This window comes from Falco biarmicus, chromosome 12, assembly GCF_023638135.1.
Source record: "Falco biarmicus isolate bFalBia1 chromosome 12, bFalBia1.pri, whole genome shotgun sequence".
NCBI lineage: Eukaryota > Metazoa > Chordata > Aves > Falconiformes > Falconidae > Falco > Falco biarmicus.
In genome coordinates, this window is record NC_079299.1 from 11,004,150 (window position 1) to 11,026,668 (window position 22,519).

The 22,519-nt window shown below is 43.4% G+C and overlaps 1 long non-coding RNA gene across 2 annotated transcripts in view; it reads left to right on the forward strand.

Moving 5' to 3' along the window:
* The window catches only part of LOC130157421 (uncharacterized), a 67,386-nt gene that overhangs the window by 35,340 nt on the left and 9,527 nt on the right, over positions 1-22,519 (forward strand). The gene's annotated exons all lie outside the window — the stretch shown is intronic.

A 22,519-nucleotide genomic window follows, 5' to 3' on the forward strand; every position in this document is an offset into this window, starting at 1 on the left:
TCTGACCCAGCTTTTGGGAGTTAGTGAGAGTTCTGCCATTGGTTTCAGTGGCTCTGGATCATGCCAGAGTAGACAAGGAGCCTGAACTTCCCAAGAGCCAGGGAGAAACCTCTAGGGTCAAGGACAACATATGCTGCAAAACATTGCACTGCTCCTATCGGTTTTTAATCTAGCTCTGGTGTTCATCCTTAAATATGTTAGTAGTTGCTGGAAATTCATTTTCTAGTGGGTTACACTCAGTTAAAAGTGTTCTGAATAGCTGGAAATCCAAACATAACACAACAGTCCTTTCTCTTAGAGACATATTTTAATACCCATTGACAGCAAAACCATTACAGAATTCCATGGATGAAGACCAGGAAGGCAGAACAAGAAATGTAACCTTCTGATTTGTGAGTGGAACTGTATCTTCTTTAAAATGGTGTCACTTCTGATGCTTTACTTTGAAACTGAAGGCAATGTTTTAACACAATTTGCATAATCTTTCCATGTGTTTTATGTTGTGCCGTTACAGGGCTCTGCTGTGATGGCTAACTCCTCCAGCAGAAATTTTTGACCTACACACTTTTTAAAGAGTACCTAATTTCTTCTACTAGGATTAATCAGGACCTTTTCTGCACACTGTAAAGTTTTGCTATATTCCTATGCTTTTTGCAGAAATTAACTACTTAACATAGATTAACACCACTGACAGTGTGCAAGTTATTAAAGTAAATAACTAATATGAAGCTGACATAACTGGCATTATTGTGCTCCACTGTATTATTAAATAAAATACAAAAGAGCTGAAACAATCTGGAATGACTGAAGTAGGTAAATGACACCCAGAATTAAGTAGGTGACAAATGGGAGCAGTTCTTTCTCTCTCTCAGTGGGTGGCTGTGATTTGGAACAAGTGTGTAGCATACTTATATTGCTGTTTTCTGCGGTGCAAATGAAACTGGTGTGATGTTTTCTGGTACCTAGGAGGGGAATCGGGGCCTTGTCCCTGCAGGCAGAGCCCTGTTCCACAATGAATATTACTTTCATTGTGACATTTTGAAGGTACTACATGGTAATGACACATTGCTCCAGTAATTTTCGTACAATGTCTCTATGAGCTCTCCCCATCTGTCATGACAGCATTAGTCTTGGCATCTCTGATGAAAGAATCAAAATTAAAAGGGAGAACAAAAAGTCAATTTCTAATGGGTTCCAAATACCCATATCTTACAAGCGTAAATTAAATATTGCTCTCATCTTGCAGCCTTCCAGCCATATTCCATGGATAAAACCCTCAAAACTATTTAAAATTAAAAATCCTGTTAAAAGCTGAAATATATATAAAGTAAAATAATATTCAGCTGTTTAAACTAACCTGTTGATAGACTGTCAGCTGTCATTTGATTTGCACTTCATTTGAATTAATAAAACGTAAACCATAAGCATCATGATTTACAGTAATATAAAAGCTATTACAAAGGACCTTCATCATAAGCTTCTTTGTCGTAAAGCTATTGTATCTTACTTTCAATCACTGAACACTGTTAAAAACATTTCCTAATACAATTCCTTCTGATGCAACATACAAATTCCTTTGCTTCAAAGACTGACTATAGGGGCATGACTTTGAGTCTTTAGAGACAAATTAGAAGTTTCTTCTTGCATAAATAGTGTAATAAAAAATATTTTCATACTGATGTTTTTCATCTTTTCTTGAGGCTACACACACCCACACCCTAGCTCAGGTTTACCCACAGCCATTAAAGTATCTTTATGCCTCCTCCTTTATTGTAAATAACCCTTGGACAAGCAACATATAGTTACTCAAATAAACTGGTTTGTGTGCTCCTATGAAAAATGTCTTCATGAAAATGAAAAATGGACTTTATATTGCCCTCAGTTTCATATCCCCTTTTAAAGATTGTTTCTCCTTATCCCACATGTGCTGCTTTCTGGAGTTAACAATGCCATGAGGAACAAGCTGGAGCTGCCGGATACCTAATGCTACTTCCTTTGGGGTTTTCTCACCCATGGTGCAGGAGTAGTCTCCCTGGCTCGTCCGTCCTGTCTGGTTGTGGCAGTGTCACAGTTGCTCATAGTTGCATGTCATCCTGCTGTCTGGCCCTTGCAGCACTCCTGGTGCCCACAGGCAGGGATGCAAGGAGAGAACTGGGGACTGTCCAGGCACCACAAGATCCCTAAGATACACCCAAAACACTGGGCACTCCTGTCTGCCCACACCAGGGCTGCTAGCACATGTCCCAGTTGACCAGCTGGCACTGTCCACAGTGCCACACCCTCACACTGCAGCTCAGCGCTTCTGTGCCCTCGCCCTGCAGCATCCCCATCGCCACCCAAGCCACCATCTCTGCTGCTCCCAGTGAGGATGAGGTCTATTCTTCCCAAGGGATTTTCTCCTTGAACTGATCCTGGACAGAGTAGCTCCTCTAATGTCACCTGAGAACCAGATGTAGTGTGCTGTTTGGTCCTTTTCATAGGTTGGCCAATCATTAGCAATCAAGGGTTAAGAGGGCAATGGAAATACCTGAGAGACACTAACTACAGGCAGAGGAGGCAAGAGCAGGACCGGGTGCATTCCTGGGTTTAGACATAACCCTGAACTCCAAAAGGGATGCTTGTCTCTGGAACACGACAGCTTGCTGTTCACATGTGACAATAGGACCCCAAGTGCAAACAACACCTGCCACAGGTCTGGCTCCACAAGTCAGAGGACAGTACACCTCATCGTCTTGCTCAGGAAGGAATGATAGTCTTATTCTGTGGAGGAATGAAGGCAATGGGTTGATTAGCATTGATGATATGCAGCTGTGACCTTGCCTCGAAGGCAGTGGGTTGATTGACACGGATGATGTGCAGCTGTAGCTCATTCCACTAAATAGTTAAATAGCCCTGAGGATGGTGGGAGGGGGCTGGATGGAGGAGGAGCAGGGTGGTTTGGCCTCTGGAGGAAGGTGAAACAGTATGGATCGGAGAGGAGAATCTGACCAATGGTAAAGCCTTGTTGCAGCCTGATGGCTTTCTTGTGCTGCAATGTTATCCCATGCTTTCTCTGTGGTATCAGTGAAGACTGAGGGTGGGGGTAGAAGGGCAAGAGAATGGAGGGCTATGCTACCAATGTGTCCTGACCGCAATGTCTCTCCTGTCAGAAGGCAGAGGACCACTGGTGCCAAAGCTCCCGTAAGAGAGGCAGGAAGCAAGGGCAGCCAAGCCAAGAAGAAGCACTCTGAGCAGCCAGCCCTTAATGGCCTGGGAGAGGCTGCCCCCATTTCTAAGCCCTTGAAAGAGAGCCCCAGAGGCTGCCCAGCTGAGGAGCTCCTGGGGGCCTGGTACGTACAGACTACATGCACAGGCATGGGCCCATGGAGGCAGCTTACACAGCCTAAACATTGGCTGGCTGCACCCACAGCCAGAGGTATGGGCTGGGTCTGAGGCTGGAGTGGTTAAGGATGGAGTGCAGAGGTGCCTGGGAGAGGAGGACAGCTGCGTGACTGAAGACCATGGGACTACTTTTTCCCTTGTGTTCTTTTAAAAGCTGGGGCAATGTACACTTTTAACAGAAGGACATGGTCCAGAACCTGGAAATAAGGCTAAGAAAATTGCAAACCTCACTTTTGTTCACTGTGTTTCTAGAGATGTTCCTCCAAGGATGCTTTTTGCTTTTCAACTGCCTTCAAGGCCAGGCTACAGGCAGGCCTATGTCCTTTGTTTTAAAACTTTCTTTGGGTTTTCTGGGTCATGGCTTACAGAGGGCCTTTAGGTGTCCTGATGTTAAATGGACTCCACTTGACTTCAGACAGTAACGGGAGAGAGGGATGTCTTCTCAGCACTCTGTAACAAAGCTGTGCTCAATGTGTACTGGTCCCAGTAAGAAGGCCTGACCCACATATAAATTATCTTGTTTTTCCCCTCGCAATGGGGCAAGAAATGCCTGGTGAGCTTCTTACTGTGAGCTAGGTGAGATCAATGCTCTTTGCTTATACCCGGGAACACAGGAGAAAGTTCTACATTTGAGAACAGTTAGGTGTAAGAAAGAAGTTTGGACTAGATGTCCTCCTGAGAGCTCCCCCAATTTGATTCTTCCTATGATCTTATCTATGTTTGATGGTACTGTGGATCAATACAAGTGTGGCACAATCCAGCTGAAGAAAACTGTCCAAATCTGTTAGGATGCATTTTTGGTCTGGCAATGAAAGTGTGGCTGCTCCAGGGCTAGCACAATATTCTGCTTCAAGGTCATGTTGGTGGTCTTTTGCCTTCCAAAATTAGCAGTGATTAGTTGATCATTCACTGCTGGAGGGCAATGAGGTTTCTTTGGGAGGCACGCATTTGCCCACAGCCACTGAGACACAAAGGACCTTGTTTCAGCCTCTAGGTATTTAGCTCTGCACTTAGTGCACCAGGTAGTGGCAGGGTCCTGTATCATGACATACTTCAGAATGATTTTTGTAGAATTAAGTGGAATTGTGGTGTAACATTACCTAAAAATACGGCTGCAGGCTGACACTGAGGAGCACCTCACTGTCTTGCCTGTGAAGCAGTGAGTCTGTTTCCCCTTTGTTTGGCTCTCCCCAAAGCCTCCTGCTTCTTTTCTTGTCTGTCCTCACAAGTCAGAGCATGTCACGTCACAAAACTGATATAGCTGGGTATGCTACTTCAGGGTTTCAGCAGATCCTGTAGTTTGAAAAGTGTCTAGTGGCTTTGTCACATGATTTCTCTGTAGTGTGAGACCAGCCGGCAAAGAGCTGTGAGCTCACATGTTTAGATGGCTTAGTTTGTGCACGCAGATAACGTGAATATCTGCTTGGCAGTGTTTTACAGCAACTGAACATTCCTGACGCTGCCTCTTTTCATCCTTCTGCTCCCCCTTCCTTAACAGCAGAATCAGCAGCTGTAACAACACATGGAGGACACTTGGCAGCTGCAAGACACAGATGCTGAGCTCTGTAATAAACTTCTCCTGTAGAAGAATCTGAGTGCTTTTGCTGGCTGCTTAAAAGTCCTTATTGCCGTCTGACTCACTCGCTCAACAAGCAGTTACAGTGTGCTGATGGCTGTTGGTAATCACTCCTGGGGTTATAAGGACCAATCTAATTGACCTGCTTAGTCCTTCAGGGTGCTGCCATAGCCTAGCTTTAGTAATTTGTAAGTGAATTGCATGCTTTCATGATAGATATTTAAGAATAAGGTATTGTGCAATGGTTTAGTGGACCATTGTTTTTATATCTAGAGATAGGCAATAGGCCTGGTTTTGATCACAAGTCACAACGTGCAAACCAGAAATAACTTTGCTGTTGTTAAAGGGGTATAAGCTATTATAAAACAAATGTGAGTGAGGTCAGGGGTGAAGGAGAGCTTTAAATGAAGTCTGCATTGCCTGGTAAGGAAATGGCATATCTTTAATATCTCACAAACTGGCATTTGTTGGAATTGGCCTATGATAAGGGTGTGGATAAGGACTTATGGCAGCAGGCTAGTGTTAGAATAGTAGGAAGGCTCATTTCAGAAAAGCCTTGCAGAAGTGTGTTTTAAGGAGGCATTTGAATTTGCAGAGAATGGCCAACTTGGAAAGTTGTCCTGGAGTCTAAAGAGCACTGGGAAAGAAACCAGAAACAGACGCTTGTGGAGATAAAGGCAGGAACTGGGCAGTAAGTCTGGTACATGGCCAAGGCAGAGAGGAGGGATGCTAGAAAGAGATGGTTGGAGGTGCAAGCAAGAGGAGAGCTCTAAACATAAGGACCCACAGCTTAATCTTGATGTATAACATGAGGGGAGGTGCTGAAGGAAAATGAGTGAAGTGTGGCATAGTCAGTGATGGGATGGAAGCTGTTTTGGTGCAAAGGTTCCGTCCATCTCTGTCGAAGGAAAACTGAAGTCATGACAATAGCAAAGATATGGCACCAGTGGAAGCAGGAAGTGAAGCACAGCCACAGGGAAGGGTGCAGGGTGAGCTGGACAGGGTGGACCTTATATCCAGTGAATCAGGGCTCAAGGGGACCAACCTCAAGCACAGGGGCACAGGAAGTGCTGAGAGGACAGAACGGTGGTAGGGTCTCACACTTCCGAGAGAACAGTGTGGCTGCGGGGCTCTGAAGTACCTGTACACTGAGACATGCAGCATAGCGAGGGAACAGGAGGAGCTGGAGGCGTGCATGCAGTTACAGGACTGCAGCCTCCTTGGGGTGACAGAGATATGCTGGGATGGCTCACACAACTGGAGTGCTGCCTTGGAGGGATACAGGCTCTGAAGGAAGGACAGACTGTCATGGCAAGGAAGGGGAGTTGCTTTTCATGTGAGAGAGCAACGAGAATGCATTGAGCTTCACTTGGTCATGGGTGATGAACCAACTGAGAGCTTATGGGACAGGAGTAGCAGGCAAACCAATATAGGCAACATTGTGATGGCTGTCTGCCACAAACCACGTGATCAAGAAGAAGTAGATGAGGCCTTCTTCAGATAGCTGTAAGAAAACTGATGTTTGCAGGCTCTGTCCTCATGGGAGACTTGACCACCCTGATACCTGCTGGAGGGCCAACACAGCAGAGTACAAACAATTTGGGAGGTTTTGAATTGCATTGATGACAACTTACTGACACAATTGCAACTAAGGAGCTGATGAGGGGAGGCACTCTACTGGACCTCAGACTTAAAAACAAAGAACTGGTCAGGTAGGTTAAGGTCAGAGCAGTCTTGGCTGCAGTAACCATAAGATGGTAGAGTTCAGGATCCTGAGGGAATGGACCAACAGCAAAAAGTGGGGTTAAGGCCCTGGACTTCAGGAAAACAGAATTTGGCCTGTTCAGGAACCTGCTTCGAAAAATCCTGTGGCATACAGCGCTGGAGAGAAAAGGAGCCCAGACTGATTGATATTCAAGGGTCACCTGTTCAAAAATGGTCTATCCTGACATGCAGGAAATCAAACAATGGTGGTGTGAGGTCTGCAAGGATGAACTTCTGGTAAAACTTAAATGTGGAAAGGAAGCATAAGGGGTGGAAGCAGGGAGAGGTGACCTATGAGGAATATAGAGGCACTGTCCAAGAATGGAGAGCTGGAATTAGGAAAGCCAAAGCCCACCCAGAGTTGCATTGCATTTGGTAAGAGGTGTGAAGAGTAAAAAGAAAGGCTCCAGTTCTGGGCTCTCTAGTACAAGGGAGACATAAACATATTGGAACAAGTCCAACAAACAGCCAAGGAGATGATTAAGGGGCTGGAGTATCTATCGTATAGAGGAGATGGTGAGAGAGCTGGGACTGTTCAGCCTGAAGAAAGCTGTAGGGCAGGGGTCCTCAAACTTTTTAACCAGGGGGCCGGCGTGTGGATGAAGTGGCAGGCAGTCATCTGCAGCTGCTTGGTTTTCCCCCCCCGACCCCCCCAACCCCTGGCGGGGGGGTTCTGTAAATACCGGAGGCCGGATTGAGGGCCCTGGGGGGCCGTATCCGTCCCACAGGCCGCAGTTTGAGGACCCCTGACGTAGGGGATTGTTTCAATGTGTATAAATACATGATGGAGGGGAATAGAGAAGATGGAGACAGATGCTTCTGAGTGGTGGCCAGTGACAGGAGAAGATGCAATGGGCACACACTGAAATGCAAGGAATACGATTCAAACATAAGACAAAAACTTGTTTACTGTGAAGGTTGTGAAACACTGGCACAGGTTGCCCAGCAAGGTTTTGGAGTGTCTGTAGACCGATTCAAAACCCTATTGGACATGGTCCTGGGCAACCTGCTCTAGCTGACCATGCTTTGAGCAAGGGGTTGGACTAGGTCATGTCAAGAGTTCCCTTCCCACCTCAGCAATTCTACAACACTGTGAATGGGCCATATACTAAAATGCAACTCAGGTTAGTGGTAGCTGATAGGAAATATTTCCCAAAGGGCACATCTCCATAATACGTGAGTTGCAGTTCCCTGGCAAGGGACAGTTCTAAGAGTGGACAAGGGCACCAGCACAGAATAGGATGCTTCATCTCAGCCAGTGCTAGTGTCACCTTGGCAAGAAGTTACCACCTAATTTGTGCCTGAGGAGAAGACTCCTCTTTCCACTTCAGTTAGTCCTGTCTCCTTCATAAGACTGACATTCACATAAATATTTTTTAACTGGAAAAGGACAGTCCTATTTCTAGTTTGCACAGGAAATGTTTTCCTGTGACCTTTTTGTGTCCTTGTATTCTAGCATTTAGAGACAAACAGCTGTCCCAAGCTTCAGCTGGAGGAGGAAAAGGAAGAGAGCATCAAGCACGAATGTTAGTAAGTCACTTTTCCTCTCATTGTCTGGCATATCTAGGATGATTTTTAGCCTTAGAAACAATTGTATCTCTGATCCCCTTACACTTGATCTTATTAACTAGTATTAGACATCAACACTTAAAAATTCCTTGTTAAAGTATGAATCTTGTTTCTCTTGATATATGTTGGAAACCAGTCTGCTTCTTTGGTGGCTGCTTGGTATTTTGTAAAATAGCTATCAACACTGAATTTTATTTTATGTAACAACCAGTATCCTGTTATTTTATGATATTAAGGATTCTGGATGTAAATATACTATGTCTAAAGTTAATATATTACAAAAAGGTCTAGTATTCCTCCAAATAAACCACAGATTAAGAACAAGAAAATACTAACCTTCAAATAACAGGACCTAAATACCTGTTTCACCTTGTGCTTTCATGCTGTTGTGCTTGCTTGAAAACATGAGAAATATTTATTTTTAATTCACATTATCTCATTATTGCAGGTTTCCTTTACAACATGGCTCATTTCAAGTGTTAAAAAAAGCATAGTGATTTTTATCTAAGTTTTAGATTTTCCAGTAGTGATCCATCACGTGTATAGTGTTAGTTAGAACTGATGTAGCAAACTGGTTTTGTTTTTTCTTTCATCACACTGGTAGTCCAGCAGGCAAAATGTATTTTTAACAATTGTCTCTGAAATGCAAAGATACATGTGAAAAGGAGCCAGAGTATTGTAACTGAACTATTGTGTTAGGAAGCTGAAGGTGACAATTGAGAACTTAACTCCCACCTACATAATGAGTGACAGCTTTCCAACATGAGAACTCCCAGTCTTTTACTAAGTAGGCAAATACAGTCTGAAGCACATTTTTGTCCATGGGAGTAGCCCCACTGAGGTCTCAGTGCTACCCACCAGCATTAAGATGCTCACAGGAACAGGATCAAAGGCTACAGGGAAGGAAAGTTTGGAAGTCCAAAGGATTTGCTCATCAAAATCAGGTGCTGTGGATATCCTACCTTTAGTTGTTACTGTAATGCATGCTTAGAGCACTCCTCTGATACCCCTGTTCTTTCCCCTGCTCAGGGGGTCAGCTGATGGGCCCAGGCCATGGCAGGATGCAGGGTCACAGTCCCTCATTGTTCAGGGAGCGCTGGGCACTCAGACTCCCTCTCCTTTTCTGCAGAGACGTGGGTGCACCCTGGGAAGGTAACCAAGACCTGAAGGAAAGAAAATTCTGGGTTCTTCAGCTTAGATGCAGCTTTAGGATCTTCTCTGAGTTAAGTGTCTAGTTTGCATTGCATGAATAAAAAGTAGCGAGTTTTCAATGTGCAGGGAAAATTAATTTAACCCCTCTGTGGATTGAAGGTGTAATGACCTTTAGGGCCTAATCTTTATTGCCTGTGACCACACAGAGAAGTAAATAAATGAAAAGGAAGGGTTAGCAATTTTTCGGCCAGGAGAAGAAACAGGAGGGTGATAGAAACTGAACAAAGCAGCACTAGTAAAGAAAAACTACAAAGGAAATCATGAAAGAGGCTGGTGGTATATAGAGAGTCGAGGCTGAGGAAGGGGTGTTGGTGGATGAGGTGTAATAATGAAGGGAAGCTGTTTGATCCCTTGTAGCTCCTGGGTCAGTAGCAGCTGCACCTGCAACACCCTTAGGCTTTCCGTGTGCTGGCCAAGGCTGATAGTGTCTGCTGTTGTGCAAACATGGGCTGCCCTTCTCCTGTATATCACTGTGTGAATCAAACATCTGGGCTCCAGAGATACCTTATTAGTGCTAAACAACCTTGATTCAATTATACTACAAGATGCACACAAGATGGTATCTTTTGCACAGCCCTGCACTGTGAAGGGTTTATAGGAAGTATAGCACTGGGGAAGGTGGTGAAGAGCACGGAAACTTAATTATTCTTTTATTTCCACAGTTGGTCAGTAACAGTGCATAAAGGGGATGGAGGCTGAAGAATCAGTGTAGCCTAATGCCAGGGATAAATTGAATGATTCTCATTTTGAAGTTTCTCGGTCCCACTTTCTCCACAAACACTATATCTACATAGTCAAAAAGAAATTAGGGCATGATTTTTAGGCCTGGAGTTTGAAATCCAACACTTGGCTATGTGGCCAAAGCTACTTGGTTGTGCATCTGCAGCTTCTGCCGGTTTAAAAACTCACTTTTCTTTCCTGATGTTAGAAAATGGATCAGAAAAGCACCAGCAGTAAGGCTTTTACAAAGAGCAGGGGTGCGAAGTGCGCTGCCTGGGCCAAATTCCACACCAGATAATTCCATTGAGGCGATGGTTTCAATTGGGCATCGTTATCTTCACTTCCTGTCTCATACTGCAGTGCCGTGCTACTGAGCAGCTGCTGATTTCCTCCTCCCCAGGCCTGCCTGCTTGTCACGGTGAGGCTGCAAAGTCTTCTCCCTGCTCTGCTTTGCTCACAGGAGTTGTATGGAAAGGAAGCAAATGATGGAAAGTGCTTTGAATTCCTTTCTTGAAATTTACATCTTCTAGTGTGATTAATTTTTGCTATGATGGAGCAAAGTCATATTTTTAAAACTTTCTTGTTGTTTCTGCAGATCTGTCATCCATTTCCATGGATACATGAGTGGTTATAAGGCAGCCAGAAGCTGTCAATTCCAGCCACTCACTGGCTGCCCAGTGAGCAGTGAAAAGCTGCTGAAGTCATTAGTATTTTATACTTGAAAATAACACAATAGTTTGAACTTTTCTAGTACTCTTCATTCAAGAATCCCCAGGTCTGGTTAATGAGCCATGACAATAAAATAATTAATCAGGCCTCATAACAGTTTGGTGAGTGTGTTAGGATGTGGAGGCTGGGAGTGCTGAAGTGACCTGTTGAAGGCCACCCGATGAATTAGCAGCATGGGCAGGAAGGGATTCAGTTCACCAGTTCCGATTCCCCAGGCTCATCCCTGAATATACTAGGTGCAGCCCACCTGCAAATTGGGTTATGGAAATATACTCATCCTCATTTGCTTAATGAAAAAAACATCTTTCCTCCCCTGCCCCAGACCATCCAAGACATCTGTGATTTGGTGAATTTCTGCTGCAGCAAGAGCCATCAGATAATAGAAGGGCTGCATTCCTGCAGGATATGGCATATGCTAACTGTTCATTGAATGGGTTACCCTGTCCATCATGTTGAATTCCTCAGTCAAGTTCTTGCTAGTTCTTCTAGAAGGATAATGCTTCTGCCACTATGACAGGGAGATTATTCCACAAAGATAAGAGGTCATGTGTCATTATTATCTCTGAATGTTGAGTTATTTTTCTGGACATTTTCAACATAAGATATCTCACAGTTTTGTTTCAGGGAACTGAAACAAAAAGAAATAGAGGAAGGACTTTTTTTTTAAATGATGCATTACAGCATGCTCTGGTTTCATACATTCTGTTTTTCAGTATAGTCACCCTATTTTTCAGCTTTTAACTTCTGCTCTGCAAGGTGACACACAATAAGTGATGACTCTTTCATTCTTGACTCTTTCATTCTTGCACCCTTACATAATCCGCTGAAATAAACAGGTCTTTGCATGTTAAACAACTGTTCCGAGTAATTAAGGTAGATGAAACTGGGCCCATCATGATTTACCTTCTGTGAATCCTCATTTTCTCTTCCTAAAAGAGCCCACAGGTGGGTGACTGTGTATATGGAAAGATTGAGAGAGTTTTGATAGTATGCACTGCTCAAGTAAACCTGGAGTTGTTCACACTCTACTAAATATTATTAACCAAAAGTCAATCCCTGCAAACACTGGGGGGATTATGCAACTAACTTTCAGGCACAGCCCACCTAGATTCAGTGGTTTTATTTGTGTGAGTAAAGATTACAGAGCCAGGCCCAGAAAAATATGATGGTGTTACTGAAGTATCCCCAATCCCTCTACGTTGTTGTCTTTGAGTCATTCACATGCATAGTCAATAAAATTGGTCCCAGCACAGATGATAGTGGTACCCTGCCATTAACCTCTCTCCATTCTCAGAGGAAGCTTTTTATTAAGACCCTTTGTTTTCTATCACTTAACCATTTCTAGTCATTAAGAAATACTTCATCCCTAGCCCTGTGAATATTTATTTCCCTTAATAGTTTTTTATGAGGGATCTTACCAAAAGCATTTTGAAAATCCAAGTAATTTATTATCTTGCAGATCACATTTATCTAATGGTTTATTAACTTTTTCCAAAAGCAAAATGTTGTCCTTTTCAACATTATTAAATGGTTTGGGGAAGATGGAAAAAAAAATAAAATCAGTTGTATTTTGACAGCTACAGTAGCAGTTTAGCAGAGCTGTGCTTGGATTAACACTGTTCTTCTGTCTGTACTTAAGGACTCTATTTAATTTCCTGGCATCTCTCTCTTCAGGTCAACCACTAGTTCAAGGTGGAAGTGATAAGTCTGCAGCATCTCAAGTGTGCTGGAGTTAGCTCTTGGGAAGTCGAGAGGAAGGAAATAACAGTCCATAAAGTTTTGATTGCTTGGAAAAGAAGAGATGTTTGTTGAAAGTATGAGCAAGGCCAGCTGCAAAGAGTTCAGGAGTGAGCAGAAGTAGTCCTGCATTGGCTGCTCACTCACTTTAGCTATTAATTGACAGCGTTTCATATAGGAGATTGAGTAGAGGAAGGCTATTTTTCTCAGGCCTGTTAGGGGGTTATCTTACACCATACATTTAGTTAGTGAAGGGTTCACTTTAAAGCTGGATAGAACAGCATGATCCAGGATGGTGTGGCAGGGAAGGTTTTGGCAAAAATAGTGGCACTGAAGAAGTAAAATAAATGTGCCATGCTCTATTCCTCCCCCAATTTTAAAATATCAGCATTTTGCAAGCAATGGGCCATATGCTCCCAGGGCTTGCAAGCCAAAAAGTATAGCAACTTACTACAAAACCGCTCTCCAAATTCTACACACAAGCCAAAACCTCCTACTTGGTATGCTGCCGTCATGCCAACTTGCAGAACAGAGATTGGGCCTGAGCAAGGAGATCTGCAAAAGTATGGCAGGTTACGCACATGCATGTATAAAGGGAGATACTTACTGGGGCTGAGGTCAGGACACTTGTCCTGCAAACCCAGCTTGGGGAGAGAAAGCAAGATAAATTGCCACTGATAGCAAGCACGTGTTTCCAAGCCAACCTGCTCGCTCCCCACAGAGAGAAGGTAGTGAAGTCTCCTTGAGTTGCTCCTGTAGGGCTTTCTGTGCAGAGGAAATAGAAGTGTGGACCTGCAATACTGGCCCCATCCAGCCCGTGCTCTAGGAGGATCATGGCTCTTCGGCATGGATACCATGGTAGGATGGCTGCAGCAGCTCTAGTCCCATCCTATTGGATGGGAACCATCCTGCATGCTTATGGTGTTCAAAAATAGTTAACTAATACTGAAACCCAGTTCCTGAAGAATACTGGTGCTGCCCAGAGACACATAGGTGCTCTTCACCCATACCTCGCCGGAATGTCTGTGTGTCTGAAGCAGTGAAGGAGAGGCCTTTGTTCAAGCATTTTCTGTGTGGCAAGGCAAGAGTTAGTCCCATCATTGTCAGTTTTCTTTCAGCAGAAATGTGCATTTTGCTGTGGCCAGACCAATACTCTAGGCATGTGCAAGGACTGGGGAGTGCCACCCACAGATGACAGACATGTGGGTGTTGTCTGAGACCTTATGGGGCTGTCTATTTCCGTGTTCCCTGACCCCTTGGTACAAGGCTCTCCTGTATTTTCCATACTCTTCTACTTCTCCATGACAGAGCATCTGGAGAGTACTTTTTATTTCTCCAGAGATAATCCTTGCAATATTGTAGCCATTGGCTAGCTCAGAGCTCTCCCCTTCTCTGGCTGGTACACTACATGCTCTCTGGCAGAGGTTTAAAGCAGTCCAGATGCTCAACTTTTCTGAACGTTTTTTGTGGGCTCAGTATCACAAAAAAGAGGTAAAGAATGCCTATTTGAGGACCTGTACTTGCCACTATAGGCAGAGTGAATTGGGGTAATAAAATCACAGGATAGGATGTATGGAGTGGAGCATATGTTCTATCTCCACCAGGAGCGAGCCAACTGCTGCTGGGAGGATGGGGCTGTGAATGGCCTCCGGACCAAACACTTGCTTGATTTGCACGCCTGCATGGCTGCTGGTGGATCCAGCTGCTCCTTCCCCCGGCTGCCTTACAAAGCCGCAGGGACGCTCATGCCCAGGCACACAGGGGCAGAGCAGCTCCTTGGGGACCTGAGAGCAGGCGCAAGAAAAGGACCTGGTCTGGGAAAAATGTATTCTGTGCCCCCACAGCTGCACCAAAACACTGTAGAAAAAGCTGAGACATAACAGGCTGGTACCTGAATGAGAAGGTTTTGACAAGTAACGTGTCAGGTGCTTCAGGGTGCAGTTTTGTACCTACAGTAGGTGGTAGTTTCTACCTCTGGTGTTGTCCCTTTGAGGCTGATGAAGGAATTCCCAAAGGCAGTTAGGAGGACTGATAAGGTCCATTTCCTTTAGTAGGAGTTACATTTAAGCTTCTACTGAATACTGTATTGCACCCTGAATGTGTCATTTTCAACAGGACAGTCACTTCTCCCCCAAGGGAGCAGGCAGTGCTGTGCTGTCCTCAGAGGACAGCAAATGTCAGTTACTGTGACTTTATGGGGTTGAGATATAATTATGCTCTTGTTGTCAAATCTTAGAGTGAAAGACAAGTTGTACTATTTTAAGCATGCAATTTTGGCAATAATATTAATAATAGTTTTCTCCAGAATGCCTTTTTTTTTTTTTTTTTTAAATGCTGGGATGAAATTAACTTTTAGGAGCAATGAGAATATGTGTGGAATTCTCTTGTCCTGAAATTTATGTTAATCTATTTTCTGCAAGAAGTAATCAAAAGTCTCGTGCAAGAGTACATGAAACATGATTGCTCTTTCTTATTTCTTGGGTCCATCATTACACTGGGCCAGGGCTGCTGTTTCCTATCCTGAAGTAAGGAATCTCTCCCAGGAAGTTCTGTGTCGGGCTGGAGATCAGAGCAGGTGATAATGGTCTCATCTGGCTTTGAAAGTTATGAGGAGGAGATAGGACATGTAATGGACTCATTATTTTGTTTTAGTCCATTCTTCACATTCCAGCACTTGGAGATGTAAAAGCCGTGTGGTGACCAGATGGAAAGAGCAGGGAATGGGGAAGAGCACTAGAATGACTTCCCTATTACTAGTAAGAAGAACCTGGATAGAAGCAAAAAATACTGGGAAAATATGTAAGTAATTTTATCCATACAGATGACTTTAGAAAGGAGTATAGGTTATAAGAATTTAAGCCCTGAACAGAGAGGAGATGGAAAGAGGAGGAAAGGATTGAAGAATAAGGGCTAAAAATACAAGAAAAGATGAGTGGTTGTATCCCCTAGAACCTGAATCAAATCTGTTTGAGGTATAAACATCAGCAGAGGATGCTGAATTCTCAAATGAAAATGGAAAAACACTCAAGGAACATGAACTTTAAAACAAGATAATTAGGACTGAGAAGAAGGAAATAGATGTGAGGTTTAGAAATACTCCAAATTGCAAGAGTTAAAAAAAAAAATCCTCCTCCAATACTCCTGTAATCTTCCACATGCTTCATTCAGAACTTTGGGACTCAAAACTGCCAGTACATCCAGGTTCAATTCTTTGGCTTTGCTGAGGCTTTATTTTCTCATTTTCTTTAATTCCATTTCTAAATATCTGTTTGGTAACTCTGACTTTCTAGTGGTTTCTATTTGAAGGTAGGCTAAATAATTTCCTCCATCAATTCCTAGACTTCCAATCTACCTTCTCTTGTGGCCGTGAGAGGAAAATGTATTTTGAAATCAATAGAAAACTGTATTTGTTTCAAATTATTATGTTTATTACATGTAAAACTAAAAATAATTTTAAGATGACATTAACTAGTTGAAACTTTTCAAAGTAATCTCTACTAAAACTTTGGTTTATTTTATGAGGAAATACTGAACACTTGAGTTGCTTAATCTAGTAAAACTAAGATGGAAGGGGGATATAATGACTTTTTATAAAGACATTTAGGAGGTAAACTTCAAAGACAAAAAGAATTAGTTAAAGAATAATACTGGCATGAGATCAAGTGGATGCATGCCAATTATTAATACATTGAGTGGAAATTTAGAGAGAGATTTCCTTCCATCCATCCATCCATCCAAGAAGCAATATTCTGGTAACGGGAACAGAAAAATTCACTGTTCTGGGCTACTGTTAAGTACGGTAATGAAAACTATTGTATCGCAGAATTCTTAGGGACAGAAAATGAGGCTTGTGATGTGGATCAGTTGGTATCTGATGTTTAGGTGTCAGCAGCTGAGTTTGAAAAGAGACTTGGTTGTTTATTTGCACCATTGCTTTATTCTATTAATCACATGCTTCAGGACTTTTGTTTGCAATCTGCGGAGGTCAGTAAGGGTCATTTTTACTTTTCGTTTATGCATTGCTAGACTTCTAGGTTGGTCTCTTTTTCACCTCTGAACCATGAAAGAGCAGGATATGGGCTAGGGCCCCCACTGTCCATGTGTATTTCACTCATAAGCTCAAGTTTAAAGTGATCACCAGATTTGGGGTAAGGAAGGAATTTCCTTGTTGATCAGATTGTCAGGAACAACTGCAGAAGATGGGATTGTCTTCATCTGTCTTAATTTCTTAGGATTTGCAGAGATTCCACTTAACAGTTTCCTTCTCTTACAGGGATTTGGGATATTGACAGTGCATTGGATCTTGCCTGTTTGCTTCCTGGGGCTCATTAAGTTTGCAGCTGCTTTATGATGAAGTGTAAAGTTCCTTGCAGACTGCTGGGGAGCATCCTGGGGCCAGTGGTGTGTGGGGACATGTTGGGCACGATGCCTGTGGACTCTAGTCCAGTCTAATAATCTGTGAAAGTCTGCACTTGCTGGCCCAGCTGACCCTTTCTGGCCTTATTTTCTACATTCCTTTTTATTTTATTTTTTTTTTTAAAAAGTGCTTCCAAATGTCAATTCTAATTTCATCTGAAATAATTGGTCTTTCATGATGCATCAAACTGGCCAATGACTAAAACTCATTGAAAAACCAACTTGGTCACGCAGGAGCCCCTTCGTGCCCTGGGTTCCTCATGGCCTTGAGTCAGATGTAGGAGCCTGTGGGCAGCATGCACACAGCAATCCCTCTGGAGCCAGAAGCCAGAAAACAGGCTGAAGCTCTACCTCACCTCACATTAGGCTGAGCAGCCCTGTGGACCAGGTATCTGGACTTTCCAAAATTTGTCTGCTCTAGATCAGAATTGAACTGTCCTGAATTTGGGCCAGGAAGGGAAGCAGCTGTATTGCAGGGGAATACTTTTGAGGGTGATGTAGGTCAGGTATTGCAGCTGGCTTGGGGCTCAGATGGAAATCACCACCAGCCCTAAAGCGATGCTCGGGAGAAGACTCCAGCTTCCTTCCCACCTAAGGAACTGGGGCAGTGCTTTGGGAAGGGGACAAAGAGGGGATTTAGGAAATAGACAGGCAGGAGGGGCCCAGCTCTTCTTTTTCTGACACAACTCTCACTGTGGAGCCACTTGCTGCACCAGGTGGCTCTGACACAAGAAAGCATAACAGAGCTGCTGGAGAACTCTTGTCGTTGAATTATTTTGGAGCTACCATTGTGCAGCAGCTTAGCAATTAATCAAGGAGAAAGATTAATCAAACTACAATGGTCTATAAGATCCCAGTACTCTGCTTTGTAACTTGCACATGCTAAAGACATAAAACAGTTATGATGGCTTCTTCCTTCCTTTCCAGCCTAAAGATAGTAAAAAATTCCCCCGTTGCATGGAACAGACAAGTAAGCTGCAATGATTCCTGTGGTGTACTGTTTTAATACGTGCTGTTTAATTATACTTTTATGACTAGAAACAGGTAACAGTGTTCATGCTAAAAATATTTAGACATATGGATTCCCCTTGATTCAGAGTTGTTTTCATCTACCAGACTCATAAAGTAGTGAAGCTACATGATAATGCCATATGTATAATAAAAGCACATTTTTTGAAGACTACATAAATGCATACTACTAAAATACAGATATTTTGCTAAGGAAATTAAAAATGAAAGATAGGTTTAAAACATTGTTAAAGACTATAATGGGAATGGCAAGTGGCATAATGGGAATAATGCCACAGGATTATCCTTGGGCAATAGGGAATAACCAGAATGAGATAGTATTAAGGACAATAAGTCCAATCCTGCAGAGCACAAGCAATCCTGAGAAGTGCTGAGCCTGCTCAGCTCATGGTGAAGTCAGTGGGAGCTGAGGGCACTGAACACTTCTGCAGGATGAGGCCCGAGTCAGAGACTTCCAACCTAAGGCTGTCACTTTTAGCCTGGATTTTTATGAGATGCCAATTTGATTTTTATGGGATGCCAATTTGGATGTCTTAGTGGGACCCTGGCATACTGAGAACCACTCAGAACAGCAGCCAAATTTTTCCAAGTGGGCCTGATCCACCTGCCACTTATATTGAAGGACAGTTTCCATTGTCCTCTGTGGGGTTTGTTCCTGGCCCTGTTATCAGGAGGCACCCTAAGTGCATTGAAAATTGGCTGAGGGAAGTATGGAAGCAGCACATCTCAAAAACCCTGTGCTGCTGGCACTCTGGTCAGGTGGAGCCAGCTTAACTCCATTTTCAATTGTGAGATGGCCAAGTTGTGCAAGCGCTTCTGCCCATTTCATTCCTTAGCACAATAAACTCCTATTTTGCATGCCTCAGATAGCCAAGGTTACAGAGCTGTAAGGACAGTGAGAGTCACGTATCTTGATTTCAAGCAACAGTTTCCTTGGATGGAAAAATAAGGTTTTTGATTCCCTGAGCGGAAAAAACCTGGAAAAGCTATCTCCCTCTTTCCCAGAGTCCAAGCAGGATTGTTTTAATAACCTTATTAACAAGATCTATGTGAAATTCTATTGAGTATGGCCTCAATCTTGCAGTTTGAACATGACTATGTCTATGACCACGGAGTGAGGGCGGCAGTGTGTGTGTTTGCAGGACTAAGAGCTATGATCCTGTCCTGCTGAAATCATCAGAGGGTTACCAAGTGTGGTTGAGTTTGGGGATGCAGGATCTACCCCACTGCCAAACCTGGTGTGTGCTTCCACAGGGCAGGGCCAAAACGAGCCTACAGTTTGTGTCTGGTAGAAGTGAATTCGGATCTCTAATGTGCTCCTTCCCTCCAGCCGTGCCATGAAAGCTGCTGTCAGAGTAGGGGGCTTTATTCTGGCCTCCACAGACAGTCTTCGAGTGTCTTCTGGGGCTGTTGACTTCCTTCTCCACCATGCAGGGTTGCAGCGAGCCCACGACCTTGCAGCTGCATCAGCAGGGCTCTTTCTTAATTTTCTCAGGTGAGAAGTTAAGAAGTTTAGCCCTTTTGGGGGCTTCCAGATTTTTTCGTATCCTGGTCCCAAAACCTCATTGTGTTTACCTGTATTTCTATGCCTGTTTGGATCTATATTTTAGCTGCTACAGCAAAATCATGCCTGCGGGATGAGGGGAGTCAGAAGAGCCCTGCTCAGGGGCAGACATTTGTTTGCTTTGGTTGAGGCCAAAAATTCCCAAAGGCATGGAAGAAACTCCTGCAACATATCCCTACACTGCATGAGAAAACAGTCTAGGGTGCTGGGAAGGTGGCGTGGCTCATCTCCTCCTGCTGTCACCCTTCTCTGGTCCCAACATGGGCAGCTGTACAAGGAGGTCCAACACATGGGTGCTCCATGGGAAATCTGGAGCCAGAGGTATCCTCACAAATGGGCGGCCGTGTGGCTTGAGGAGGCCTTGGTTGTCTGGCCAGCTCACCCTTGCAGCACAGCCTACCTAGCACATCCATGCTGCATCTCCGACCCAGACCATCTCATTCCTGCCTGGGCATTGACCTAGCAGCTCTCCTTCCGTGTGGGAGTGAGGCCAGTCTCAGGAGATGACTTTCAAGAGAAAGTCACCAATGATGGAACATTTGTTTCTCTCTGGCTCGGCTAGACCTCAGGCTACCCTTCCTTGGCTATAGAATGCTCTTTCAGGGGCAGCCTCTTCAATGTTCAGGTACACCTTCAATACGAACAGCTTTCACAGCTGCTCCTAAAATTTTGCTGCCTTGTCCCTTTAGAAGGCACCTGAAGTTACAACTCGATTCTTCAGTGCACCTTCAGAACTCTGAAACTACTCATAAATACCCTTGTTAAAACATGCATTTCAGCCTAATCACAATGAGCCTAACTGCTAAGTCCAGCCTTACAGGGAGGATGGCACTTACTTCCTTAAATGTGTAATGTTGAGCATCCACATTCATATTTTTAGTAGCATATAGCAGTGGTCCAGCCTTTAGTGTACTGTATGTACTTTTAATAATCTCCATAAAAGCCTGATTTTCAATCCCTAGGCTCAAGCTGACAGTGTAAATAAAATCACCCAAATCCACAGGGTAAGAGAAATGAAAATGACAAGGATTAAAATTTTGTCAAACCTCTTTCTTTTTAAAATTCTGCTTCCCTTCCAATTGGATCACGACCCTCTGTGTGCACAGCTTAAGACCAGACGGTATGCTTTCACTTTTATTCCGCTCTGCAGCAGGCTTACAGTATTTAGTGAAAGTCTGTAAAGAATGTGTGCTGTGTAGAGAGTTAATACCATAATCCCCTATCGTTAGGGTCAAATGCTGAATAGAGCAGAAGAATTAGAAAATATGTTACATACAATGGCAGAAAAAATGCATCAGCATGCTGTTCTGTTAACACACGCATTCATTACCAACAAGTAAATGACAATGAGGTAATAGAGTATATTAAGAGATGTGTTCTTCAAGTCTAGTGCGCGTGTTGTTATGAGAACCTAAGACTTTGAGTGAGAATCTAACTCTGTGGATACACACACATCACAGGGTTCTTCTTTGCAGATAATTGCATCTTTCTAGGAAGCCCTTTGATGCAAAACCAGCATTTTAAATTATTTAGCGGACATGAACTTTGAATACTCCTTTTTTTAATTTCCTGTGAAGTGCGATATCTGTATTTTGCTATCCAAGCACGACAATACGTCTTTCTCTAGGGAGTTCCCAAGTATGAATTGTGGTAATTTTAGCTAAGGAAGTATTCAGAAAACAGTCCTAGTGCTTGCCTTTTCAAGAAATCCTTAGTGGGCTAGCTACTCACATCATATAGAACTGGCATGGGTGTTTCATTCCCTTGGGTTTTTAGGAGAAAATGAGCCAGTATGTGCTGAAGGACTGACAATTTGCTAGAAAGAGGAGAGAGAAAATACATTTTGTACGTAGTGCTGCCTGACACCAATTGCAAAATATAAGGATCACACCACCTAAAAAATCTTATCACTATGACTTGGCATATTGTGTCATCCTGTAAGGAAAAGACTGAGTTTCACAACAGCGGGGGTGACCCTATGGAATAGGAAGAGATATTAGAAGTTATTTGGTTGCCTGTACTGACACTAAGTAGTGTCTGATTCCCTAATTATTCCTGCTGATTTAGCCTGGTTATTAAGGGAGAGAGAGACAGTGCTGAGCTAGAGACAGGATGAAGGTACTTAAAAAACATCTTGCAATAGCTGGTTAATGACAAACTGTGGAAAGCACAGCAGCAACATGTAACCTCAAGACTTTGTCCAGTGCAAGCATGTTATCTTATCTCATGACTGATCGGTTGTAAATAGTACCAGGCGGCACTTTACAAAACTGACCATGTATGGTCTTATGTAGACACATGTGCTGGCTGTGCACTGTCACCTGCACAAAGTTTGCATTATTTTCCTACAGTAGGAGTTGGGAGTGGTCAGGAAGCTACATTTAACTGAAGGAAAGAGAAATTAACTTTAATTTCTCAAAAGCTTTTTTTAAAGAAATTCAGAAAATTCTTGGTTAAAAAGCCCCATTTCCCACAAAAGTTCTTTCTTTTGTTAAAAAAAGAAATCTTCCTCAAAAATTACTGGTAATTGAAGTTAAAGAGATATCAATTTTTAAATCTTTCAGGTTTCTGAAGGGAGAGAAAATGATTTATGGGATTGTTTCTTTGAGCATTTTGAGTTTTGTGAATGGGGCTTTAAGCAGCTATCGAGCCCCTCCGACAGTGGCAGGCAGTGCTAGCAGGGTCAGGGCCGAAGGTCTTAGTGTCCTCTGCCCGAGTTGTGTCCTGCAGTGGTCTCATCATTAGAGGTGAAAATTGCCGAAGGCTTCCTTTCCTTTTAAACCTCATGAAAATTTCTTTTACCTGCTTTGCAATGTTTTAAT